Source organism: Ovis aries, chromosome 3 (genome assembly GCF_016772045.2).
Source record: "Ovis aries strain OAR_USU_Benz2616 breed Rambouillet chromosome 3, ARS-UI_Ramb_v3.0, whole genome shotgun sequence".
NCBI classification, from domain to species: Eukaryota; Metazoa; Chordata; class Mammalia; order Artiodactyla; family Bovidae; genus Ovis; species Ovis aries.
The window spans coordinates 99,593,425-99,621,055 of record NC_056056.1 but is presented as its reverse complement, the minus strand read 5'-3'; the positions used below and the strand labels follow the sequence as shown (position 1 = coordinate 99,621,055).

The following is a 27,631-nucleotide window of genomic DNA, read 5'->3' as shown; positions in this document are numbered from 1 at the left end:
TGTCTGTCCTAACCGTGTGGTTTGAATTTTCTAAGGGACTGTGGATATAAGCAGTGTGAATGGGGGTGCTTTCATTCATTGGGCAAAGATGTAAACATCGGCTCTGCTCCAGCTATGACCAGTCAGGGGACAAGCTTACCTTTAAGCATCTGATGAGTATCAGGGAGAGAAGTCAGCCATACAGAATCTGGGGTGCTGGTGCTTCAAGGAGGCAGAGGGGAAGCCAAGGGCTCAGAGGAGGTGGAGATGGTCACCCTGGCTTCCTCTGGTTGGGGGGCATACCCTAGAATGCCCTCTGAAAGGGGCATACAATGTAGACGATGGATGTGGGAAGAGGAGGAAAAGGAGAAGAAAAAGGAGGAGGAGGGAGTCTTGAGCTGGAGGAGAAAGGATGACATTCTGGGTAGAAAGAAATGGGAAAACTGGCAAGGAGACTGGTATGCGATTTGACCTCAGCCTGGAAGCATCCAGGCAACAGAGGACTTTGTCAGAAAGATGGAGTCCAGGGAGACAGGGCAGGTCTGGAACAAGAGCAAGGGCTCTGGGCTTTATCCAGAGGAGTAGGGCATCCTGCTAGGGTGGGGTTTGACTGCCAAGACCGAGCAACAGACAAGTCGGGGCTTGCCTAGCATTATTTATCCAGCTAATCTGGATGCTCTAGAAGAGAAGTCTCGGTATAAACATCTCATTTGACAAAATGAAAAAAAAGCCCGTTTAGGTTGTGCACGTCCGTTCTGCAGCCACAGGTGGGTTTTGCATCAGGGTGGGTCAGACTTCTCCTTGTCACTACCTTATCCATCTCTCCTTTTCTCTACTTTTTTCTTCCCCAGTCCTCCTTCTGAGGGAGAATTTGAAGAGCTTCCCACACAGGTAATCTTGTCTCTAATAGTAACAGTGAAACTGAGAATAAAAAGATTCTCTGGTCATTAAGAGGTTTGATGGTTTGCACAGTATTTATTTCATTTTTGGCCACGTTGACTCTTATGTAAACATGGTAACTGCTTGTTTAAAAGTTCTTTTCACAATACAATAATCACATTGAAAGGTCAGTCAGGTTTTGGCTCAATGGCCAACTTGCTTCTGCCAATGATGGTTCTGGATTAATTTTATTGCCTCTAAAAGTTCATCAATATACTTTGAGAATTTTATTCCTAAGAAAGTGTTTCTAGTGATTCTGTCTAAAAGGGGAAGAAAGAGAGGTAGTGATTTCTCTATAATTGAGATAACTTTGTCTAAGTCTGATTTTAAATCATCTCAGAGGTAGAACGGATTGGTCGTTAGCAGAGGCAGGGGGTGGGGAGGGTAAAAATGGGTGAAGGGGTCAAAATGGAGAGTTCCAGTTATAAAATAAACAAGTTCTGGGATGTCACGTGCAGCATAATGACCGTAGTTAAGAATATTGCATGTTTGAACATTGCTAAGAGGTTAGATCTTATCACAGGAAAAGAAATCTGTAGCTGTGGGTAGTAATGGTTGTCACTAGGCTCGTGATCACTCTGTAATATATACAAATATTCAGTCATTTTGTTGTACATCTGAAACTAACATAGGATGTCAATCATATTTCAGTAAGAATATTTATTTGCATCATGTTCGAGACATTGGAGAATTCCTCCCTTCTCTGCCCCCCCGCCCCCGCCCCACACACAATCATCCTGAAAACTCTTGGGTCCACTTTTTCTCTTAGCAGAAGAAAGGGGTGAAATCACTTTAGCCGACTTTCTATGCTTGTTCCTAGTGTTTTCTATATTACAAGGCTGACATATTTCTAGATAAATTTGCATATCTATAGTTGATCAGTTTTGCTTCTTACTGTTCTCATGTATAATCCATATCCATATATGTATATAGCATAATTCATAGTCCCATGGCAATAGGTATTTGACCTAGTTTGAAAGAATCTGATCACGAAGGAGGAAAGAAAAAAATTACTTTATAAAGGGAAGGCTTATTTGTGTATGAATCATAGCTATGTAACAAAGTCAGGAGATAAAATATTGTAACGTCTTAGTTTTAAATATTTGGGTAATATTTCCAATATCTTCCTGTTTTCTTATCAAACCACATGTCCAGTTTTGGACTGGAAAGACATCTTTACTCTATGCTTGAAATCATAACACCTTCCCCACTTGTCTTTTGGGACCAAAAATAACTGCACAAAGCACCTACTATGTGCCAGCTGCAGCAGTAAGCACTTTACTTGTATGTCCACCATCCGGGCCAGGTGGGCTCTGTTATCCCCAGGTGACTGTTGGGAAACTGAGGCTGACATAGCCCTGTTGGAAAGGGCAGAGCTGCAGGCACCTTGAGCCTCCAGTGTGAAGTGTTTATGAATTCACACTGCTCACGGCATCCCCACCGCACACATCTGTGGCTTCGTTCTCCTGTTGACATTACAACAGGATGCTTGCGTATGTTGCTGTTGGTTACCTCCGACATCTCAGATCTCTAAACAGTTGCCACTGTCTTGCTTCAGTCACTTCTGCACTCATAGAGCCATCTTCCAGTCTCCATCCTAATCTTCTTGTGTGTTCCTGCTTCTTTACTTCTTTAGGTGAACCTTGCTGTGTTCCACAAAGGACTCGAAGCAGCTTGTTGCTTATGGAAATATTTGTCCAAGTCTGTATGGCCCCTTGGGGATGTGTGATGTGGGTTTCTCAGAAATACCGCTGTGTGTCGGGGCAGGTGGGCACAGCTGAGCAGGAAACATCCTGAGCACTTGAGTTTCAAGAATTGCTCTCATTTAATGAGACCTTGAAAAGGGGCTAAAACTGTTACCTCTTGGGAGTTTTTCATCACAGTCATGGTAAAGGATGTGTTTGGGAAGTATTAATATCATGAAAAGAAATAGAGACACAATTCTTTTAAAATTGCTCCAAGTAAGCATACAGCTCAGTACCAAGGAAATGTTTATAAGAAGGTAATGGTAAAAGCTGTAATTTGGTGCTGCAGTTAGAACTTTCTTTCAATAATTCAAGTGTATCTAGTTAAAACATAGGCTCCTTATGGCACTTCAAAGTTATGCCTTTAACCACAGAGGCCTCTCAATCACTTTGTGCTGTCATGCCAAGCTGGGATATTCACTGTGGAAACCAAATTGCACTTTCTTTTTTTGTGTGGTGAGTACTTAAAAAAAAAAATTGGGGTATAGTTGCCTTACAATGTTGTGTTGGTTTCTGCCATACAGTGAAATGAGTCAGCTGTATACATATATGCCTTCCCTCTGGGACCTCCCTCCCAGTGCCCCCACCACCATCCCACCCCTCCAGGTCATCACAGAGCACCAAGCTAAGCTCCCTGTGCAGCACAGCAGCTTCCCACTAGCCATCTGCTTTACACGTGGTGGTGTGTGCTCGTCAGTGCTCCCCTCCCAGTTCATCCCCCAGCTGTGGCCATATGTCTGTCCTCTCCGTCTCCATTTCCGCCCTGCAGATAGGTTCATCTGAATCGTTTTTCTAGATTCCACGTATATGCACTGATATGTCATTGAGGTCTTTCCAGAAGCTAGTCTGATGTTATTAAAACAATAACCTGGCAATAGCAGAAAAAAAAATATTTTCTAAGTCTCAGCAGATTAAAGAATAGGCAACATAAGAGAAAGACAAATATCGCGCTTCCTTTGATCTGCTGAAAATCGGAAGATAAATTTCGTGCAGCCGGGGGGTTAATGTTTTAAATCACTGCGTCAGACTAACTTCTGGAAAGGAGACCCAGTGACACAGTTGCACAATGTGACTGTAACTTTCCCGAAGCGCCAGGCGTTGAGAGCTCCCTCTCGGCCTTGGCATGGACAGAATCTGGAACATCTTGGCAGAAGTTCCATGACGAGAGCAGACCCAGAAATCTTGGCCGTAAACCACTCTGATGGTCATAAACCATTCATAAGCCCCTGTGGGGGCTCCTGTGGGGGCTCCTGTGGGAACTCGGGACCCGAAGTGTAGTCCTGCGGTGGCTCAGTTGGGACACCCCTGCCCCCAGGTCTCCGGGTTTTCATTTCATTCACCTTCGCCTGCTTGGTTGGCCTTGTCTGCCTGCATCTCTGGAGGATTTAACGTGAAAACATTTTAGCATGGAGACTTGGATGTGTGTGTTGTGTGAGTGTGTATGTTATGTGTGGGTGGGGGAGAGGGGTTGTGTTTGCTGTGTGTATTTTTGTGTATGCTGTATGAGTGTGTGACTGTGTTGTGTGTGTATTGGAGGTTGTGACTATTTTGTATATGTTGTGTAAGTGTGTGTTTTTTGTGTGTGTGGTATGTTGCATGGCTGTTTTCTGTGTTTTGTGTGAGGGTGTATTGATTGAGTGTGTGTTGTGTTGTATCTTTTGTGTATGTTATACCTGTGTATATTGTGTGAGTATGTAGGTATTTGTTGCATGATGTTTGGTGTATGTGTTATGAGTGTGTGTGTGTGTGTGTGTGTGTGTGTGTAATTGCATGCTGTGTGACTGTGTGCTGTGTGACTGTTCTGTGTTGTGCCCGTGTGTATATTTTCTGTGGCGTGTGTGCACTTTGTGAGTGTTTCACATGTGCGTGTGAGCGTGCTGTGTGCATGCCCAGTGCCTGGCTCCGCTTGCCTGAGTGCCAGGTAAACAACTGTGAGCTGGAGGAAAAGCCCAGTTCCTGCCCTGTGGAGCCGGTGGTGCCAGTTCCCGGCTGAGCCAGCAGGCCGCCGAGGACAGGGCCTGCGTTGTGCTGACTCTTCTGCCCTCGGTGTCCTGCACAGGGAGGCGGCACTGGGGGAGACCAGCGCAGGGGCGCAGTGGGGGTGCGTGCTGTGTAACTGGGCGCGGCTCCGCTCTTGGGCCCAGACTCCTCGAGGCAGACACTTGTTTCCCAGCTTCACATCTCCCAGTCTGTGCAAGTCCCTTCCTTATCGCCTTTGCAGTTCACTGTCTGTCCACACCCTGCAGGATGTGGGCTCCACGGTGGGGGGGTTCTGATTTGTTCCCGGATCCATCCTAGATCCTAGCACACTGCCCGGCAGGGAGCGTGAGCCCCATAAATGTTTACTGAATGGGCACAGGTCAGGATCAGTTAGTTCCAGCATGTGCCTCCAAGGTCAAGGTTTTCAGTCTGGTGCTGGCGGCATTACTATATTTGCCACTGAGCCTATTTTTATTCTCAGTAACTCCTGGGAAATGGCCTTTCAGAGCATCCCCTCAGGCTTCCTCTGGTCCTCTCGGGGGGTGCGCGTCTGCAGGGGTGGTGGAGAGGGAACCCCCGCTCACACACCCCGCAGGGATGTCTCATTCTTCTGGGTCAGGTGGCAGCCTATCCTTGGGTCCTTGTGGTCTCCAGTGCCCTGTGTCTGCCGTGGTGTGACAGGTCTTATCAGCTGCAGGGCAAGAAGCCGCTGGGTGCCAACAGCCGTGGGCCTTCCTATTGCCCCCCATATATGAGGCCCCTGGACTCCAGCCTCCTGGTTCCAGAAATCCTTGGTGGCTTCTCCCACTCTGCTGGTGGTAGCTCCCTGGCTCTGTGACTGCCCACCCACCCCCCCCCCCACACCCAAGTGCCTGGCTAGAAGCCAGGTCTCACTCTGAGCCCACCTCTCTGGGGAACTTCTATCTCCCAGACCACCCCAGGGGAAGAGACCACAGGTTTCTATCCCCACTTCCAGACTTAACCGTCAGAGCTAAGCTCTTGCTTCCTCCTCTTCCGCTTTCTGCAGGCTCTTCCCGCAACCACTGGCCGTGTCCACCCCACCCTAGTCCAGTTCTGCTCACTCTCTGGTGTGTGAGTCCACTCTTCTTCCCTGATTTTTGAGAAGTAAAGACCAGTTTGAAGAGTTGCAAATAATTCCTTTTTGCCTCTTGACAAAGTCTGGAGTCTTTCCCACCACATTTGAAGATACATCTTGCAATAGATGATGTCATAGTTACTTGTCAGCATTTTTTTTTTTTTCTTTCCTATTGCACATATGACAGTTAAGGACCTTTTAGCCTAGGCTATAGCCTGGCCATGGCCTTAAACTCTACTGTGGAGTTCAAAGACGTGCAATGCCTTCTTTATTCCAGCCTTTGTCTTCCTTTCCTTAAGGTAATGGGTGCCTCTCATTCAAAGGTAGGAAGCTGCCAGGCAACCAGAAACAATGAGAGAGTGACCTAGAAAGAATATAGTTGTTTAATACAACCCTACCTCAGATACGGCCCCCACTACTGAGGCAGGGGAAGGTTAGCTGAGGATGCAGAGGAACATGGCGGAGTGGCCATCCTCATAGCTTTGGAGGATGACGACTGGGAGCATCCCCTGGAGGCTCTTTCTTAGCTACTCCCAACTATCTGGAAGGATCAGTGCATGTTATTTAGCAGGTGCTATCTTCTGTCTGCCAAACAACTCGGTAGGAAAACCATACTAGAGAGTTTTCTCTTACAACTTCTGTATCATCTCCACATGAAGGATAATTCTTTTTTTTTTTTTTGATGTGGACCATTTTAAAACTCTTAAAATGTTTTATTTTATTTTTATCTTTTTTTAACACTAAAAGCATTCTGTATTGGATACAGCTGATTAACAATATTGTTGTAGTTTCAGGTGAACAGTGAAGGGACTCAGCCATGCATATACATGTATCCATTCTCCCCCAAGCCCTCCTCCTATCCAGGCTGGAGCATAACATTGAGCAGAGTTCCATGCGCTGTACAACAGGTTTTTGTTGGTTATCCATTTTAAATATAGCAGTGTGTACATGCCCTTCCCAAAGTCCTGAATTATCCCTTCTCCCTGACAACCATGAGTTCATTTTCTATCTGTGAGTCTCTTTATTTTGTAAGTAAGTTCATTTATATCATTTCGTTTTAGATTCCACATATAAGGGATGCCATATATTTCTCCTTCTCTGGCTTACTTCACTCAGTAGGACCCTCTTTAGGGCCATCCATGTGGCTGCAAATGGCCTTATTTCATTGTTTTAAATGGCTGAGTAATATTTCATGGTATATATGTACCATGATGTGAACCATTTTAAAAAATGGTTTTAAGCTTCTTTGACTTTGTAATGCCTTCCCCTCTGTTTTATGTTTTGGCTTTTCGGCCTCGAGGCATGTGGGATCTTAGCGTCCCAACTAGGGCTCTTTGCCTGCATTGGAAGGCAAAGTTTCAACGCCTCGACCACCAGGGAGGTCCCCACTGAAGAATAATTCTTAGGTGGGGTTTTGTCTGGCACAAACAGTATCTCCATCCTCCTTGGTCATAGATCTTGGTAACCTTATTTTTGTTTCTTGGAGTGAGAACTTCCCCAGGAAGTAAAGGGAAGGATTTCTGATGTGTGTTGAGAGCAGTCACAAAGATGGGCTCAGAATTAAGTCACATTTCGCAGCCAGAGTGTACACTGGTATACAGGTGAGGGGCAGGAGTCAGGAAGATGTTTACAAAGGAGAAGCACTAAATATGAAGTGCTTCCAGCCCCACTGTGGTACATATTGCTCAGCCAGGTCAGCCAGTGTGGTTGTGTCAAGCCCTTCTTGTGGTCTTGACTGTAAAATATCAAGGCAGAGTTCACATGCATAAAGGCAAGGTCTAAAAAGAATGCTCACATTCTCTGTGCTTTTAAAGGAAAGCTGAGCAAAGCCAAGAGGGTCTCCTGGGGGCCCGCCCATGATAAAAAAGAAAACAAATCTGTGATGCTTGAGATGCTGCAAGACTTGGCATTTGAAGTAGCTCTGCTGCAAGATTTATTACTGGATAAGTGACAAATTTTGAATGAGAAATGGAATCAAGTCAAGGGTTGAACAAGCAGACAACAAGGACAAACCAAAGAAAACAGTGCTTTCGTCTCCAACTAGTAGGTTTGTTCTAAGGGACGAGTTAAGAGGTTTACAACCATTTTTTAAAATGGAAGTATAGTTAATTTACCATGTGTGAGTTTCTGCTGTACAGCACAGTGATTCATTTGTACATGTTGTCGTTCAGTCACTAAGTCCTATCTGACTCTTTGCAACCCCATGGACTGCAGCACACCAGGCTTCCCTGGCCCTCACCATCTCCAGGTGTCTGCCCAAGTTCATGTCCACTGAATAGGTGATGCCACTTTAGAAGAAAAAAGAAAAAGATCCTGCAGGATGCAATGAAGTTCCTCTGTGCTGCAACTAAGGCCCAACACAGCCACAGAAACAAAAATAAGCCCCCAAAAAGCCCTTAAAAAAAAATCCAAATTCGCAGGCACTCCCTGTAGAGTCAAGCTCAGGAGACAGGACCATAGAAGTCCAGGAGACTCTGGCGCATAGCCAGGCATGGGCCCTCTGGGTCTGCTCTGGGTTTGAAGGCACTATGCTTCAGTAAATAGCGTCAACAGTGTCGTTCTCTTCTCAGCCCACCTGTGGGCCCAGGAGGCAAAGCCAGGGTTGGGAGCGGTGGTCTGAGCTCCTGCACACACTCTTCCTTTGGGCCTTTGCCGGCCGCAGCCCTGGAAATGGCTGAGTGCTGATTCAAACATCAGGTTTCCCTCCTCTCCTCACTTCCCCACAGGGTTAAGGCCGAGAAACACTGTGCTCCATCCTGTGAGTCCCATTGGCTGAGTCAGATCTCCATCTTCCTTCAGAAGGATCCAGTATAGGAAAGTGTTAGTCGCTCAGTCATGTCTGACTCTTTGCAACCCCAAGAACTCTAGTATCCATGGAATTCTCCAGGCAAGAATACTGAAGTAGGTTGCCATTTCCTTCTCTAGGGGATCTTCGCAACCCAGGGATCGAACCCAGTTCTCCCACATTGCAGGCAGATTCTTTACCATCTGAGACACCAGGGAAGCCCTCCCAGTATAGGAAAGTTATTCTCAAACTCAAGGCCTGCATGTTCATGGACAGTGTGTGGTGAGATAAAACAAAGACAGCTGAAGATTCTTCTCAAGGGCGGTGACAAAGAGTTGGGTAAGAAGAAAAAGTATTATTCAGCAAAGACTTACTGTACAGCACAAGAAACTGCCGAGTGTTATGTGGCAGCCTTGCTGGGAGGAGAGTTTGGGGGAAAATGGATGCATGTATATGTATGGCTGAGGCCCTTTGCTGCTGTCCACCTGAAACCATCACAACATTGTCAATCGGCTATACTCCAATATGAAATGAAAAGTTAGATAAAAAGATGTTAGTTGCTCAGTCATGTCCAGCTCTTCATGACTCCATGGACTGTAGCCAGCCAGGTTCCTCTGTCCATGGGGTTCTCCAGGCAAGAGTACTGGAGTGGGCTGCCATTCCCGTCTCCAGGGGATCTTCCTGACCCCAGCATCAAACCCGAATCTCCCGCAGTTGCAGGTATATTCTTTGACATCTGAGCCACCGGGAAAGCCCCTGAAAGAAGATAAAAGTATTATTAAATGGAAGGGACAACAAACAAACAAACATACCACCCTGACATCAAGTAAAAGAGCTTTCAATGTGCAGAGTTCAGTGATATTCATTTTCCATGATGTACGTCTACCACATGTAGGCTTTCTTCCAGATAATGATAATGCGATGGTAAATAAACCGCATTCCCATCCTCCTGGAGGCACACATGCTAGTGGAAACAGACGGTGAGTAGACAAGATCACGAAGGACCGTGTGCAGTAAGCGCGATGCCGACACGCGCTCTGACGCGCCAGGAGAGGCTTCCGCAGAGCAGGAAAGTGTGTGCGCGTGCGCGCCTGACATCGCGCTGCTTGAGATGCTTACTTGGCAACGAGGAGGGAATTTCTCCGGCAGAGGCGATTGGGAGTTTAGTTGTGTAGGAAGGACGGGAAAGAGAGATTGCAGTTGTTTAGACAGGAAATGATTCAAATTTGGGCAAAGCTTTTTAACAATGGAAAATGAAAAGAAACAGAACCACTTCAGCGCGGCAGTACTTACATTTCAGGGTTTGCGTGAGGAAGGTTGAGAAACTTCTGGTTGCCAACCACCGTTTTGTTTCCTTGAAGCCCTTCACGGTCTTTGAGTACTGTTTAGATTTCGGTCCCTGAGAGTCCTTTGTGATGTTGACTATATTTAGTGTCCTATCACCTGAGACCGAGCTGTTTGTACCTTTCACCCCTGATTACTTTAGACTGGAGTATTTGTGCAGATAATCCCCGCTTTTTAGCTGCGGCTTTGGCTGGTGTTTCGGAATGAGAAACTTATTGGCTGGTGTATTTACTAGCGTATCTACCCTTTTAGTCGGAAATATTGATCCACTCATTACCAGAAATATCCCTATTTCAAAATGAGATCACATTAGGAGTTTATGGCTCATAAGGCTTCAGCAATATTTGCTTCTTTGTATAGTATTATTCGGAGAAGGCAATGGCAACCCACTCCAGTACTATTCACTTAAAAATGTTCTCAGGTACATTCATTATCTGTAAGTTTCTCAGTTACCCTGAGAAGTTTGGGGACGTGTCTCTGTTAACAGGGCAGGAATGTTACACACTTCCACAGATTCACAGAGCCTGAGTGGGTTGTGGTTTCATCACTAAGTCATGTCTGACTCCTTCTGACCCCATGGACTGTAGTCCGCCAGGCCCCTCTGTCCAAGGGACTCTCCAGGCAAGAATACTGGAGTAGGTAGCCATTCCCTTCCCAGGGGATATTCCCAATCTAGGGACTGAATCCGGGTCTCTGGCATTGCAGGAAGATTCTTTACTGGCTGAGCCACCAGGGAAACATCTTTATTCCTGCCCTGCAAATCGGCTCATCTGTACCATTTTTCTAGATTCTCCATACATGTGCTAATATGTGATATTTGTTTTTCTTTTTCTGACTTCTTCCTTCCCTCTGTATGACAGGCTCTGAATGGATGTTCTATGAAAGCATCTAACTCATTCTCAGACACGTGTATGTCCTGATGTTTGCATGTCCTTCCTGTATAAGCAGTTACTAGGTTTGGGTCAGATGAACAGTTAGGGACCCAGTGGTGAGGTAAGCTGTAAATGACACTGACTGTCTTGCACACCCTTTGAGAAACTCTTGTGTAACCCAAGAGAGCAGTTAAGATCACACTGGTGAACTAGGGCACGGTTTCTTATGAGGGAGGCTCAGAGGGGCTGCTGTTTAGTGCAGTTCCGTTTCCAAGCCTGGGTAACAGGTGAAGCAGCCACTGTTGGGGTGGTTCTCCCTTCTCAGCCCTTGATCTTCCCTTGATCCTTGCTTCTGGGAAGATGCCTCCTTGAACTTCATGGTGGTCTCCATAGAGCTGCCCATGCTTTTTTAAATTGAGTTTTGGCTGTGTTGGGCCTTCATTGCTGTTCAGGCCTTCTGAAGTTGCGGTGTGCAGGCTTCTCATCGTGGTGGCTTCTCTTGTTGAGGCTCCTGGGTTCTAGAACACAGACTTAGTAGTTGTGGCACACGGGCTTAGTTGCTGCACAGTATGTGGGATCTTCCTGGACTAGTGATTCAACCCATGTCTCCTGCATTGGCAGGTGGATTCTTTACCACTGAGCCTCCAGAGGAGCCCTGCCCAAGCTTTTTGCAGAAGTTCTCAAACTTGTGATTTAAAGACTTCCTTTCACTCTTAAAAATTATTGCGAACTTTAAACTTAAAAAGATCTGTTTACATGGGTTAACTATTGATATTGATCTAGAAATGAAACTAAATATTAAGATGAATTTTTATTAATCATTGAAAATAGGAACTTCATTACCTGTTACCATAAGTCACATCTCCTTTATAAAAATTATTAGATTTTTAAAACAAAGTTTAAAACTAGAATTTTTTTCTGGCATTGTTTTATACTGTTTCCATTGCTGTGGAAATCTCACTAATATTTAGCTCAGCAGAAGACAAGTTCTTGTATCTGCACCTAGTCTTTGAGTTATTATAGATCATGTGGTTTCTTGTGATATTCAACCCTTGAGTATTCATTGGAAGAACTGTTCTGAAGCTGAAGCTCCAATACTTTGGCCACTGGATGTGAAGAGCTGACTCACTGGGAAAAAAACCCTGATGCTGGGAAAGATTGAGGGCAGGAAGAGAAGGGGAGGGGGCGCGGCAGAGGCTAAGATGGTTAGATAGCATCACCGACTCAATGGACATGAATTTGAGCAAACTCCAGGAGATAGTGAAGGACAGGGAAGCCTATAGTGCTGCAGTCCACGTGGTCCCCAAGAGTTGGACACAACTGGGTGACTGAACAACAATAATGAAAGCTTCTTGTGAGAAGACATGTGTAGAAAGAGAACAGGCTATCTTTGAATTCGTATCAAAGTAGCTTTGACTTTGTAGACCTCCTGGGTGGGTCTCAGGGACCTTTGAGAACCACTGTGTGCTTCCCTGTAGCCCACCAGGCTCATCTGTCCATGGGGATTCTGCAGGCAAAAATACTGGAGTAGGTGTGGGTTCCCATTTCCTCCTGCAGGGGATCTTCCCAACCCAGGGATGGAACCTGGGTCTCTCGCATTGCAGGTGGATTCTTTACCATCTGAGCCACCAGGGAAGCCCCTTGAGAACCACTAATGTAGAATATCTTTTACTCTTTAACAATCTTTTGTCAACATTCGCACAATTTCCTCTAAACATCTTCCTCCTGCTGCTTGTGTTCAAGCGACCGTGATGGCTAATAAGTCTTTCTTCAGTATTCTTGGGCTTGGCAAGACTGGAGACAGTGGATTCATAGCCCGCCCCTTTTCTCTCCCCCTTCACTTTCCTTCCTACCTTCACAACCTGGGGAGCTTTTCTTGTTAGAACCTGGCAATCGCCAGGCTGTTTTTCACTTACATCAATCACAATCTACTTGCTTCCTCAAAAGTCTTGATCCTGGCTAATATTCATTATTTCTGGTCTATGTTTTATAAATATTCTCAAAGCATTTCCAACCAAAATTGAGAGAAAGTGAGGCATGTTCATGGCTGACTGTCGTATCTGTGACCTTCCAGAAACTGTAGCAGAATTCTGCTGCCAGCCAAGAATGAGTCAATGGGCCTGGATTGCAGGCAGATTCTTTACCATCTCAGCCACCAGAGAAGCCCTTCCTTAGCTGATACGTTGACTAATGCTGATATCCAGGGTAGTGATATGGTTGATATGAGTGTTTTGGGACAGAGAGCAGAGAGATCCCCTATCCTCCCCCCAAAATACGTGATTCTAATCCCTGAAGATATTATATTTACCAGAGAAATAAAAAATATAGATATGAAATAATTATGGTCAAAGCATTATATTTACGAATGTAAAGTAATTATGTTGTTGTCCAGTTGTTCAGTCATGTCCTACTCTTTGTGACCCCATGGGCTGCAGCATGCCAAGGCTCCTCTCTCCTCCGCTATCTCCCGGAGTTTGCTCAAACTCATGTCAATTACTAATGTTTAAAATAGCGTCATGCTTCTAGAGGCTACACATATTGGGTAGCACAGATCTAGAGGAATACAAGAAGGCATCTTTGGTGCCCAAACAGAAGTCACACTCAGGGAATCTTCTGTGTCTCCTGCCCAAAACTGGTCCCGAGTCTGGATCCTGAATATTTTACGCAGTTATTGAGGAATTAAGATCACAGGCTTCTACTAGGGTCACTCTTGGGATGACTCAGGGCCCCATGGCATTGGCCTTCTCTGAGGTCAATACCAGCTGTATTCTTGACCACAGGCTGAGCTCATCAGTAGGTCTAACCATCCCAGAGTTGGGACGGCTCAGCATCGTCCATCAAAGCTCTTAAGTCAGAGACTTACTAATAAGAATGCAAGAGGCAAAGAAGGCACCTGTGGTCCTATGGCCTCATCTCCCAACCCTTGGACCCAGCTCCATTCTCCCTGGGGGAAAGGTGAACAGGGGCGACTGTTGGAGAGCAGTTCATCAGCTGCCAGGTTTTTGCCAAATTGTTTGTTTTGAGAAAAGACAAGAGAAAGGAATGCTGCTGCTGCTGCTGCTAAGTCGCTTCAGTCGTGTCCGGCTCTGTGCGACCCCACAGACAGCAGCCCACCAGGCTCCCCAGTACCTGGGATTCTCCAGGCAAGAACACTGGAGTGGGTTGCCATTTCCTTCTGCAATGCCGGAAAGTGAAATGTGAAAGTGAAGTTGCTCAGTCGTGTCCAACTCTTAGTGACCCCATGGACTGCAGCCTAGCAGGCTCCTCCATCCATGGGATTTTCCAGGCAAGAATACTGGAGTTGGGTGCCATTATAGGTGAGTGTTAATATAACCTTTGGAAATTAGGGAAACGATTAAACAACTAGGCATTCTTGAGTCTGCCCAGGTTTTCCTTCTGCTTCTGATGTCAAAAGTCATGACCTCATCTTACTCTTCCCAGTATCTTCGCTGACAGAGGCTTACTTCTCACGGGTTGTACTATTTCTTGGAAAATCATGGAATAACAACACTAGAAACTTTTTCATTCTTGCAGTTAGCATTTGCTGAAAAGTACAAGATTATAAGCTACTTCTCTTACTCTAAATAGTGTATTTAAAGCTAAACCTATTTGACCATCTCATACCTCTCATTTTTCCTCTTTTTACTGGTGAGATAGATATTAAGGAACTCTGTGACTAGGCAGTGTTCAGAGGTGACGATGGAGAAAAGAGATCAGTGTCATTTTAATTCTGGGGGATGTCGCAGCCTGGGCTGACTCGCCATGGTTCAGGATGGGCCATGGAGAATCACGGCACATTCCTGAGTGTGGCCATTGCTTTGCTGGTCTGTTACTGTGCTACAAACTCAGTGACTTAAAACAACAGTGTATTATCATCACTCATGCTTCAGTGGGTTGAGGGGCCTCAGCTGGGAGGTTTTCCTTTGGTGCCCCTCCTGGGTATGTAGTCAGATAGCAGCTGACTAGAGTTGACTGGCTTAACATCCAAGACAGCTCTCCCATGGCTGGGGTAGGTCCCGGCTGTCAGCTGGGGCTGTGGACTGGGGTACATCCATGTGGTCTTTACGGGGTTTAGGGTTTCTAATAGTGTGGCAGTCTCTGGAGAGTAATACTTCTTACTAGGTAGCTTTGGGCACCAAGAGAGTCCTCCAAGAGACTCAGGAAGAAGCTGAAAGGTTTCTGATGATCTTGCCTCAGAAGTCCCAGAAATTCCATTCTACCTCATTTTATTGGTTGGAATTGGTTGAGTAAGTCACTGATTTAAGGGGATGCCAGATTCAAGGGAAGGGAAATCTGACTTTGCCTCTAAATTAAAGGAGGAGTAGAGAATTTTCATCCACCTTGAATATATTTGTTTAGTCACTCAGTCATGTCCGACTCTTTGGGACCCCATGGACTGTAGCCTGCCAGGCTCCTCTGTCCATGGGATTCTCCAGGCAAGAATATTGGAGTGGGTTGCCATGCCCTCCTTCAGGGGATCTTCCCAAGCCAAGGATCGAATTCGCATCTCCTGTGTTGATAAGTGGATTCTTTACCGTTGAGCCCCTGGGAAATCCCTTTAATAAGTACTACAGTGATCATGTTGAAAGGAAGGAAACCACTTAGAGAAATTAAATTGGCAGTTATATTCCGAAAGGATCAAAGGGTTGAGAGGTTGCAACATCTGGATCTTGGAAGGTGCTTGGGGTGCTCGGGGAAAAGGGAAAGTGACCAATTCTAGAATCTTGTAGAAAACCAACGATGCTGGGACCATGTAGAGTTACAAGGAAAGAACATTAGATTGAGAACTGTGTTTAAGGAAAGCAGTACTCTTGTTAGGTACTTTGTGTGTGACTAAGCACAAAAGGTTCGCTCAGCCCTTTTTTTTTAATGACGCAGGGAAGTTGGTAACGGCTGCCTTTTGGATGGTGATAGATGATGTGGTCATACATGCTCTTGTGTTACGTGTTGAAGCAGTCACCAAATCAGAGACAGCCTGGTATAAAAGAGAAGGCCCCCCAGGCCAGTTCTGCTAGGTTACTACCAATTCGTGGAAGTTACTAAGGCAGTCGGCCATTGGAACTTGCTGTATTCTTTCTGTGCTAACATGGCAAAAAACAGATACTAGGAGCCTCTGTGGCCATTTACCTTCATTGAACAAGATGAAAACTGCAATTAGAACCAATTGTCGGCAGCGCTGCCTGCCGTGTGTGTCTTTTCTTTTTCACGTAGGAGGTTATGTGCACGTGTGTGCGTGCTCAGCAGTGTCTGACTCTTTGCAACCCCATGGACTAAAGCCCAGCAGGCTCCTCTGTCCGTGGGATTTTCCAGGCAAGAATATTGGGGTGCATGTCCATTTCCTCCTGCAGGGGATCGTCCCAGCCCAGGGACTGAACCTGTGTCTCTTGCGTCTCTTGCGTTGGCAGTGGATTCTTTTACCACCGTGCCACCTGGGAAGCACACAAAGGAGGTTAAGAAGTAGTTTATTTTCCATGGAAGTTTTCTGATATTTTATACTTTCTCCCCAGCTTTCCTCTTCTAGTTCACGTGTAGCTGTCTGATTGGTAAAATTCTTAACCATCAGAGGAACTTGAGTAGAAAGATGATCACAGAAATTTCCATGACAGGAGGAAGTTTTTCATGCTAACAATTTTTAAATTAAAACAGTAAAGGAAAAACTGACCTAAAGAAATGAATACACGTTCATTGCTTGGGCACTTAACAGTGAGTCCAGCATGATGAATGTCCACATGCTGGCTCGCGATTGACACTGTGCTGTGCTTGTGATTGACATCAGAGCCATTGGTCTCCACTGGCTTCTTGTCCAGTTTCACAAGGGTGCTGAGATAGCCATCGTCCACCTGAACTTGAACTTGCGCTCACTGTGGAGTGATGGGGCTGAGATGCATCGTTGATATGCAGCTTCTTCCCTGAAGAGTCGGAACTGGAGGACATGCCATCACTGCTCAGGCCCACAGGGCTCCTCAGAACAGTGGGTGGTAGCTCTTGGGCGCTGTGCTGACTGACACCACGGCTGCTGCCACTATGTGAGTGGGAATGCCTGTCACTGCTGGGGTGGTAGCAGATGGAAGAAAGTTCCTCGTGCTTCTCCTTAGGGTCCCTGCTAATATTGTGGGCCCAAATGCTTGCCCATCCCACGACCTTCATCAGAAGAGCTGTGTCCTTCTGAAGAAGAAACTTTTACAGTTACGTGTAAACTTTACATGTAAACTACTTATGTAGAGAAAGGGAGCCTCCAGCCCGTTAAAGCTACGAAGCTGCAGTGACAGGACGTAGAAAAAGACATAGATTTAAAAAGTCATTATTTGGAGGCCAGTGGATGGAAAATGTGTGAACGGAGCAAAAAAACTAGACCGTAGAAGGAAGTCCATCTAGGACAGTGGTTTTTAACCTCTCTCAGGGAACACTGTGGTTCTGTGAGCACTTACCGGCAGTTCCATAAATAACAATAAAAAGAAAACAGACGTAGCCAGAGTCACAGAGGCCCCTTGTGCGCACATGTAATTTTTGAAAAACTTTTCCACGACTGAAGTCAGCTTAGCACATGAAGCCTCATTTCCATCTGATGCCAGAAAAAAAAAAAAAAGAAAAAAATCTTGGCAATGCAGAGCTGTTTAGTCTGCCCTGGGTTACGGCTCAGTCTCTTTGCGTAACCTAAGAGAATCTGTTCAGAACTCTTCCGTCTTCAAGCAGCTTGTTTTCCTCTGGACGGTAACTGGGACTCTTCGGACGTGATGGAGGTGGAGGTAGGGAAAGCTTTCGGCTTGTCCTGGGGTTCGGATAAGGGTTCTGCCTGAAGGTCATTCTCTGGATTTACATCCCCCAGTGGAGACTGAGCTTGCCCTGCTGGTCCCCACCTGTGCCAGCTCATCTCAGCCCCGCTGATGTCCCCTTGGAGGGTGTGGGACTCTGAACACTGGACCTAGCGTGGCAGCCTGGGCCAAGCCCAGCATTTCTGTTGTCCAGCTGCCCCTGGCCTGGGCCATGCTGGACCCCAGACTTTGCTACGATATGGGTGGTGTCCAGAGCTAACACCTCGGGGAGCCCAGGAATTCTGGTCTCTTCCAGGGTCCCCTCAAGCCTCCTCTCTCGGGAGGAGGCCAGGGTCTCTCTTTTGTTTGGTGGCAGAGGAGAATGGGGTGCTGAGTCTCCTCTCAGTGACTGTCCAGGGTCAGCAAACACCAGGCATCTCTTCTCTGCTTTCCTTCTCGCCTCCTGCTGAACGCTGCTCCTCTGGGTGGGAAAAATACCTTGCGCTCTTTACATGAATGTACATCCTTCTGAACTCAATGGTTTATGATATAAATGAGAGGCTCAGAGTTTACCAACATTTTAGCTTTGGGGAGTCGAGGAAACAAGCACATAAACTCCCCCTCTTTAGAGCTGTCGTGTCTGGCGTCAGTGTTGACAATGGGCAATCCTTCAAAGTGTCACGCCTCGCTGGCCATGGGCAGCGTCTTGTGTTTCAGACCACGAGAGCGTGCTGTTCCAGTTGACCAGGTGCTGTTCCTTTCATGCATTGTAAGATGTTCCTCCTGAAGAGGGTCATGTGATCTGAGGAGCTTGACGGGTAGGAGAGAGACTGACAATTCTCAGGGAATACAGTCTCTCTTAGACTTCCCTGTAGCTCAAAGGGTAAAGAATCTACCTGCGATGCCGGAGACCAGGGTTCGATCCCTGGGTTAGGAAGTACCTCTGGAGAAGGGAAGGGCCATTCACTCTAGTATTCTTGCCTGGAGAATTCCATGGACAGAGAAGCCTGCCAGGCTACAGTCCATGGGGTTGCAAAGAGTTGGACACAACTGAGCGACTAACACACACAGCCTCTCTTAAGGAAGGTGGTTCGGGGGGGTAGCAGACAGTCGAGTCTTCCCAGTGAGAGTCTCAGAGATGGGAGGGGAGTGAGGGACACACACTCCAGAAGTGTTCTGTTGTTTCTGTTGCTCACACTTGTCAAACTACATGTGTCGTTATTTTCATGAAAGGTCTCTGACCTAAAGTATACCCTGCCTCTACCACATCTGTGTGATGCAGAGACCAGAGCGGACAGTGACTTAGGTGACAGTCTCCACCTTCTGAAGCCTCCAACCCAGGGTGGACCAGGGCCGGTGGACACACCTGTTACCTAGGAATCAGAGAGAGGAGGAGCCAGGGAAGGCATTCAGCACAGCTGAGTGAGGGAGATGATGAATTCAGGATCTCAGCAGAACAGTGGTCACAGGAGAGAAGGGCAGGCTTTCAGGTCTCATCCCCACAATGGGGGGCTGTTTGAGGGTCCCGCATGGGTTGAGGGGCCCGGGCATCTAGCAGAACAGCTGGGGTAGGGGTTTGTGGGAGGCATCAGACCATAAAGAAAAATGAAAATGTAATTATTATTTCAACATGATCGCACAAGTCAACTTTACTTTCTACTTGTCAATGACTTTAAAAACTTCCATTGCATAAACAGTAAGACAGTTGTGCCACTTCTGGGCTAGTTCTGCAGTGCTGAGCTGGTCCCCCTGTGTCAGGTTCATTGACTGCCACCTGGACACATGCAATGAAGCTGTTTCAAGTGGAAGATGCAGAGACTCGGCAGCACTTGGACACACACTTGTTTGCAATCCTGCACACATGTTGCAATCACCTGGGTCTATGGTGACACATGTTGTTCAGTCTCGAAGTAGTTCTGACTCTTTGCAACCCCATGGACTGAAGCACGCCAGGCTTTGATTTTGCTCAGACTCGTGTCCATTGAGTTGGTGATGCCATCCAACCATCTCATCCTCTGTCGTCCCCATCTCTTCCTGCCTTCAATCTTTCCCAGCATCAGGGTCTTTTCCACTGAGTCAGCTCTTTGCATCAGGTGGCCAAATGGTTGGGAGCTTCAGCATCAGTCCTTCCAGTGAACATTCAGGGTTGATTTTCTTTAGGATTGACTGGTTTTATCTCCTTGCAGTCCAAGGGACTACAGTGGTACTAGTGGTAAAAAAAATCACCTGCCAGTGCAGGAGACCTAAGAGACAAGGGTTTGATCCCTGAGTCAGGAAGATCCCTTGGAGGAGGACATGGCAACCCACCCCAGTATTCTTGCTTGGAAAATTCCATAGACAGAGGAGCCTGGTGGGCTACAGTCCATGGGGTTGCAAAGAGTTGGACATGACTGAAGTGACTTAGCACACATGCACGGGAGCTTTCAAAACTCTGATATTTGGGTCTCAGCCACAGAGATTCTGATGACACTGATCTGAGCATCAGCAGTCCAGATCCTATCGGTGATTCCAACATGCAAGTTGGGTTTTGAGAACTATCACCTAAATAGGAATTCACTACGAGATGGGACTTGTGATGAGTTCTCATAATGCTTTACCACCTGAAGCCTGTTCCTCCGAGAAAGAGGAACCATACGAACTCTGGAACCAGATAAAAGAAAAAGAAAAAAAGAGAGAGAGAAAAATATCATCATTTGTGGTCTCAAGGCAGGCATTAGGGCAGAAGAGCTATGGCTGCTGGACGATTTATGCTTTCTTCCATTTCAGAATTATCTGGGGCAGCTGAAGTTATCTCAGTTCCTGAGTTTCTGATGCGGATATCAAGAGATGGGTGAGGGACATCAGCGTCTGCCCAGGCGGGAAGGGATACAGGAAGGGTGGTGTGTTCTATTAGGAAGGAAACAATCATCCTTGACTCCCTGTCTCCTGGGAGGTCAGCCAATGAAGTCCTCAAAACAAGCTGGGGGCCAGTCACTCGCTGGAGGCACAGATTGGAAAGGGAAGGGTTGCTTGGAACCAAGGGGGTGCTCTGGGACCTCAGCCTTCTCCCTGTGTCCACCCTCCCGACGGAGGTGTAGGTGTGACCCATTCATTGCATTCCTCTGAATTTAAAACAAACTTAAGTGAGTTTTAAGCTTAAAAGCCCACGAGGTCTGGCCACGAAGTCTGATATCAGGATTGGACCACATGCCAATCTCTTGTCCGGGCCCATAAAAATAACAATGAAAGCAGCAGGTGATTTGTGGAGCATCAGCTCTGCTCCTGGCCCCAGGTTTACAGCATTAGCGCCTTGAAACTGCTCCACGAGGTGGGCGCCATTAGGATCCCTTTTCGCAGAAGAGGAAACAGCGGTTCAGAGAAGTTCAACAAAGTGCCTGAGGCTGGCTGAAGGTCAGGCTTGGGGACAGGAGTGTGAGCGTCCCTGGGGTGGAGAGCTCCGCTGGAAATCGTGCCCAGGGGCCCCGCCGTGGGGGTGGGGGACATCCACGGGGCCGAGGTCACAGTGAGTCGTCCCCTCTCTGTCCCGAGGGGCGCGCGGCCGCCGTCCAGGGTCCTGCGCGGGGATGCCAAGGGGAGGGGTGGCGCCGGAAGGGGCCGGCGGTCCCCCGGCTCCCCGGCGGGGCGGAGTGAGAGCCGTCCCCGCCCCAGCGGAGCCGCGCCCGTACTTACCCGGGCTCGAGGCGGAGCCGGCAGGGAGCGCGGGTCCCGGTCCCGACCCGGGGATGTGATGTGCCGGCTCCTAGGGCGCCCCCGCCCGCCCGGCCTCCCCGCACGCGACCGCCGGGCGCCAGGTAGGAGGGCTGGGGGCGAGGTTGGGGCGGGGAACGACTGTCGCTTTGGCATCTTCGCGCGGGGCGTCCCCTTTCCCTGCACAGCGCGCAGAAAGCAAGCGTCCTTTCTCCTGCTCTTGGTTGTCAGTTTGTCTTGTAAGAAGATTGATGGCGGTTTAATCTGTGTTTTGTTGGTGTTCTTTTTGCGGGGAGGGTGGTTGTTTTTATTCCTGTGTGAACCAGGGGTAAAAGCTGTTCAAATCTGTCTTTGGGGAATTTGGCAGTCTTTCTGGAGGTTTTTTCTAGGGTGTGTCTGTAAGTTGCTTGCAGGCGTTTTAATCCGGCCAAGTTGAACTGGTTTGGGAGTGGCCCTCCTAGGGATTTGGGCTGGAAAGGGTTGTCTCCTGGAGGAGATGGTTATGATGCCCTAACCACCGTGGGGAAGGGTAACTTGTGGCTCCTCCAGATGAAGGTTGACACTGAGTGGTGTAGCTACAGACACTAGGGCGACACTCGTTCTTGACAGGCGTGCACCGCACTTAACAGTTTATAAGACCCTTTATACCTACTGCTCTTTTATCCTCCCAGCAGTCTCCCGAGACTCGCCATTATCACCCTCCTGTTACAGCGGAGGAAACAGAGGCTTAGATGGGGTGATTAGCTTGGTGGAGGGCTGGCACCCAGAAGGAGACAGAGACCTCTGGACTCCACATGGTATGTGCTAAGGCGCTCAGTCGTGTCTGACTCTCTGCAACCCCATGGGCTGTAGCCGGCTGGGCTCCTCTGTCCATGGGATTCCCCAAGCAAGAATGCTGGAGTGGGTTGTCATTCCCTTCCCGACCCAGGGATCAAACCCCTGTCTCTTGTGTCTCCTGCACTGGCAGGTGGGTTCTTTCTTACCTATTTTATATCCTATTCAGTACTTCATTTAGTATTTTGTAGTCATACCCCCTGGTGCTCAGATGGTAAAGAATCTCCCACGATGCAGGAGACCTGGGTTCGATCTCTGGGTTGGGAAGATCCGTTGGAGAAGGGAATGGCAACCCACTCCAGTATTCTGCCTAGAGAGTTCCATGGACAGGGAGCCTGGCAGGCTACAGTCCATGGGTTCACAAAGAGTCAGACATGACTGAATGACTAAACAAGTTTACTTAACAAATGTTAATCGAGTGTCTACTGTGTGCCGGGTACTCTTCTGTGATAAGTACTGAGGACAGAGTAGTGAACAAGATGGGTGCTAATCGCTGTCCTTGATTGGACAGGAGTCTGCTTGGTGAAGGAGAGGACATTGGAGGTCTCTCTGCCTGATGGGATTCTTGGAGATTTGTCCCAGTGGACAAAGTGTGGTTGTCCTGGGCATTGCTCAATACACTCTCAGCCGTGCTCCTGGACGGGGGCAGATGGAGAGCCTGTGACGGGGCTGCATCCCTGGCAGGCGTGTCCATCTGGAAGTAGGCAGAGAGGTTGTGGAGAGCATCTCACTGATCCAAGTGGCAAAGCTGGCAACCGCAGTGAAGCTCCCATAGCGCTGGCGTTAGGGAAGCACAGGGGTTATTCTTACGCTATTAGCTCGTGACAAACTCAGTGTGAACACACCGCTTTGAAGGACCGGAGTCGTCAGGGACTCTGCCTCCTGTTGCTCCCCGTCTGCTGCTGTCAGCCGGCAGTTGCCTGTGTTTTCCTGTCTTCCAGGCTGTCAGGTGGGCTGACAGGACCTGCACTGTGAGCAGCTTTGCCCCTCCTTGAACCCCATTACGTGCTGGGCCCCAGGCAGTGCTGTTGCAGCCTCCTGGCTGTGGCACGCGGGAACCTGCAGAGTGATGTCACCGAGTGCGGGAAGGGGCTGGCTTCCCCAGGGCTGTGGGTCACCAGCATACTTTGGAGTTCAGCGCCATGAGTTAAAAATAGGAAGAAAGCAAAACAACAGTGGAGACCAGGACGTCCCTGGTGGTCCCACGGTTAAGATGTCACCTTCCAAGGCAGGAGGAGCGGGTTCATTCCCTGGTCAGGGGAGCGAACATCCCACATGCCACAGGGCCAAAAAACCAAAACATAACACTGAAGCAATGTTGTGATAAATGTTGTGATAAAGATGGGACACATCAAAAAATTTTTATTTTAAAGCGGAGACAAAGTGAAATCTAGAAATGTATAAGAGGTAAAGCTTGATGAACTATGTACTTTTAAAAATTGAAGTATAGTTGATTCACAGTAATTCAGGTATACAGCAAAGTGATTCAGTTATTCAAAAATCTGCAAAATTCAGTTTGCAGATTCTTTCCCATTATGTTTTTTTTAAATTTATTTTTAATTGGAGGATAACTGCTTTACAGTGTTGTGTTGTCTTCTGCGATACAACAGCATGAATCAGCCGTAAATATTTATATGTCCTGTCCCTCCTGAATCTTCCCCCCGCCCTGCACCCATTATGGTTTATCACAGGATATTGAATAAAGTTTGCTGTGGTATACAGTAGGTCATTGTTGTTTATTTTATAGGGACTAGTGTGTACCTTAGGGGATTCCCTGGTAGCTCAGATGGTAAAGAATTGGCCTGCAATGCAGGAGATCTGGGTTCAGTCCCTGGGTTGGGAAGATCCCCTGGAGAAAGGAATGGGGACCCACTCCAGTATTCTCACCTGGGAAAGCCCATGGACAGAGGAGCATGGTGGACTACAGTCCATGGGGTCACAAAGAGTTGGGCACAACTGAGTGACTAACACTTTCACTCTCTTTCAGTGTGTACCTTATTGGGTGACCCCAGTGGGGCTGCAGGAACAAAAGAAAGCACAGTGCTCCGTCCTGCTGGCTTCTCAGCGCCACCCAGGGCACTCTCAGCACTGCTGGATGGGACTGCAGAGCAAACTAACAGGCATCTCGGAGGGTGCCCGGGGCACTGGTGTTCCTAGAGTCCCCAGGGTGGTTCTAACGAGTAGCTGAGGCCGACAACACCAGCACGTTTTCCTGCAGGCCCTGGAAAAGAGGACACCTGGCATAGCACAGCCTCCCGTGTCTTCAAGATGAGAAAGATGCGCTCAGGAGATGCAAAAGCATTCCTGGTAGAGAGAAGCAGGCACTCGCTTCTGAGTCCCCATTTAAGAGGTACAAAGAGCAAGTTCCGGGCCATCTCGCAAGTGACCCCCACTAAAGTGCAGTTTGGTAGCTGTGTTTCAGGGGGACTCAGGGTGCTGTTGATGGAGGAGCAGCTTGGCATTCCAGGCTTCGCACAGCTGGCTTCCCAAACCAGAGACCTCACGATGTGGAAGTGTCAGTCTATGGTGTCTGGCTCTTTGCAACCCCATGGACTGTAGCCCACCAGGCTCTTCTGTCCATGGGATTCTCCAGGCAAGAATACTAGAATGTGTTGCCATGCCCTAGTCCAAGGGATCTTCCCAACCCAGGGATCGAACCCAGGTCTCCTGCATTGCAGGCAGATTCTTTACCATCTGAGCCCCTAGGGAACTCATGGACCGCTGAAAATACAGCCAATGGCTCCTGACTAAGAGTCACATTGAATCAGATGCTATCACTTTAGACTGGTGCTTCTCACCTCACTCAAAACCGAATATCTGCCCCCCATTTTTCTTTCTTTTTTATTTTTTAAATTATGGAAGTATGATAACACAGTTACAGGACACTTGGAAAATACAGAGCAAAACTACATATAGTTGCACTATAAATTACAATTATTTTTAAAGTAAATAATATTTTTAGTTGGAGTTTCAATATCAAATTCTCAAAAATGAATAGGATGAATAGAAAATTAGAAGGAAAAGTAGGCTTGTAAAGCACTATGAACCAATTCAACATAATTAAGATTTATACAGTTTTTGCACAACAGCAGCATACAAATTCTATTCAAGTTCCCATAGACTATAAATCAGGAGACACTGGAATATGTCCAGGGACATAAAACAAGGTGCAAAAATTTCATGGTCTAAATGAATACTCCCTTTTCATGAAAATATTTTAACGCCTGCTTTACAATTCTGAGTTGGTATAATACTTAGCTACAACATAATTTCCAAATAATATAGTAGTATATGTAAGGAATGAGTAAAGTAATTTGGGTTAAAACGATGTATTTTGGTGTGTGGATGCTTGGGTAGGGTCAGACTGGTCTGATGAAGTCAATGGTGTTTTATGCAGACTGAGTGCAGGGGTATAGGAGGCCTGCCCATGTAGCCTGGAGCAGACACATTGTCCTCACCCCTAGGTGAGGACTGACCCGTGATCAAGGTCTGAGTGGTGATGGGAGGCCAGTCTTCCCTCTGTTTTCCCAGTGATTGCATCCCAGGAAAATTCAGTATCTATGAAACTGTGCCAGCAAAATATATTTTTTCCCAGTGGAGGATGGAGTAGGGGTGCCAGGCTCCCAAAGCAGTAAATGGTGCTTCTGTCAGCGTGAAGGTCTGTGGGAGCCTGGAATTCAAGCAGGATGAGGGCCAGGTCTTCACTGTTGGGTGGGAGGGTGCTATTCCAGACATGTGGCATCCATGGTCTCTGCCACTAAATGACCACCCAGAGAGTCCCCTTCCCCACAGTTTTCAAAATGCTCCCTTGAGGGGCGTGCTGGCCCCCTTGAGAACCACTGCTTTTGCTGCATCGGTTGGTAGTAGGTAATAAAGCAGGTGTGCGTCCTGAAACAGCAAGGCACCGATGGTAGCAGGAGCTTCCCCGGTGACTCAGTGGTAAAGAACCTGCCCGCCAGTGCAGACCAGGGTTTGATCCCTGGGTCAGGAAGATCCCCTGGAGAAGGCCTCGACACCCCACTCCAGTGTTCTTGCCTGGAGAATCCCATGGACAGAGGAGCCTGGTGGGCTACTCTACCTGGGGTTGCAGAAGAGTTGGACACAACCCAGTGACTAAACAAGAATAGCAGCAGGTGTGAGCTGGCCGGCGGGGGTGCACACGCACTAACTGGCAGACGGTTGTAGAGGAGATGATCGAAATCAGCCTGGTGGGGCCACATGCATTACCGGGAGGTGACTGCTCAGAGGCTCACAGGAACTTCAGAGGAGATGGACATGGAAATGTCTGTATCCTGATGGTGTCTGCAGTTGTCCTGGTTTATGGGATTGTAGACTTAAGATTTGCTATGTGTTTCACTGTGTGCATGTTTTACTTCAGTAAGGAAAAAAACCCAGGAGTGAAAACACTGAAAGATTCTTGCAGAGACTGTCCGGTGCTGAGACTCATCTGTGGACCCCACGCTGGGAAGCGGGACTGTTCACCTGAGCAGGAGCCAGTGTTCCAGGCATCTTCTCTCTCTCTGTCGACTCTGCAAGTCTTGTGTGGCTGCTCTCGGTCTCAGAGCCTTTGGCAAGTGTCTGGGTTGGGGCTGTGCTGGAGGATAAGATGCTGGAAGAGGCGAGGCAGTGTGCTTAACACATTGTTGACCAGAGACATAGCGTTTGCCTTTTGTTACCCAGATGTTATAGACTGGAGACCTTTCAATATCCACTTACCTAACGATCTGCAGGCCACAGGCATTAGTTTCTGCAGAAGTCCTGGGTCAATAGATTAAAAAGGGATGGAGACCGGGGTCACTTCCATCACTCAGTCTGGTTTCTCTCGTCCAGGAGCCCAAGGAAGGCAGAGTTTGCCAAACTCCAGCCTGGCGGTCAAGGGCGTTCCTGTCTGTAGCCTATTTGTGACAGTAATCACTTCCCTCCATGCCTCATTTTCACCTCTTCCCTGAAAACCCATGTGACACCACCAATATGGTGCTGTGTAAGAGCTGAATAGCTTAGGATTCCTAGCAGCACCAGAAACCTCTGTGGCTATTTTTACTTCACCTTCATGTCCTGTTTGCGATATCCTTATGATAAAACCCAAAAACTTTCCTTTCCCCATTTGTTTGGGAAACTAAGTGAGTTCTGTGAGCTACACTTTTGGATCTGCCTGCGGATAGGAAGATTGCCAATATCTCAGAGGTTTTTGGACTTTGGGGTTTTGGGGGAGGATGTATATTCCTGCCGCCTCTGGTGGGATGGTTCTGTTTGGTCAGAGTCGTGGAAGGCTCTTTCTCGGGGGAGGATCGGTGACAGCCGTGCCGGTCGTGCGGTCGAGGTTTAGGACGTGTCGTTTATCTCTGCAGAACGGGGGCAGGCACGTCACTCGGGAGCACGCTGCGGGGACCCGGGGCGGACACGTTCACACTCTCCTTCCTGGAGCAGAGCCCGTCTGGGGTCCTCTCCGTCCTTGGAGTTAGTGTCCAGCCTTGTGGGTGTGTCGGGGGTGCTGAGGAGAGGGAACTGTGGTGCTTACCCAGGACAGTGCGTCTCAGATTTTACCTCCAAGACGTTCCTCTTGGAAAATCAGAGTGGATGCTCGGCTGAGCATGCCATGATGTCACCTTAAGGGGCAG

At 47.7% G+C, this 27,631-nt stretch overlaps 1 protein-coding gene across 20 annotated transcripts in view; it reads left to right on the top strand.

The window, feature by feature from the left end:
* IL1R1 (interleukin 1 receptor type 1) overlaps positions 1 to 27,631 on the top strand; it is a 94,542-nt gene that overhangs the window by 20,725 nt on the left and 46,186 nt on the right. For 4 of the 20 annotated variants that reach the window (XM_004006125.6, XM_060412368.1, XM_060412370.1 and 1 more), the window contains exon 1: positions 17,411 to 17,486. The exons of 9 other annotated variants lie outside the window; for them this stretch is intronic. The gene's annotated coding sequence lies outside the window, so the exon portion shown is untranslated. Of the gene's footprint in view, positions 1 to 17,410; positions 20,323 to 20,808; positions 20,883 to 21,183; positions 21,284 to 27,631 lie in introns of those variants that run through there. 7 more of the 20 variants (XM_060412367.1, XM_060412373.1, XM_060412376.1 and 4 more) reach the window with 3 other exon arrangements.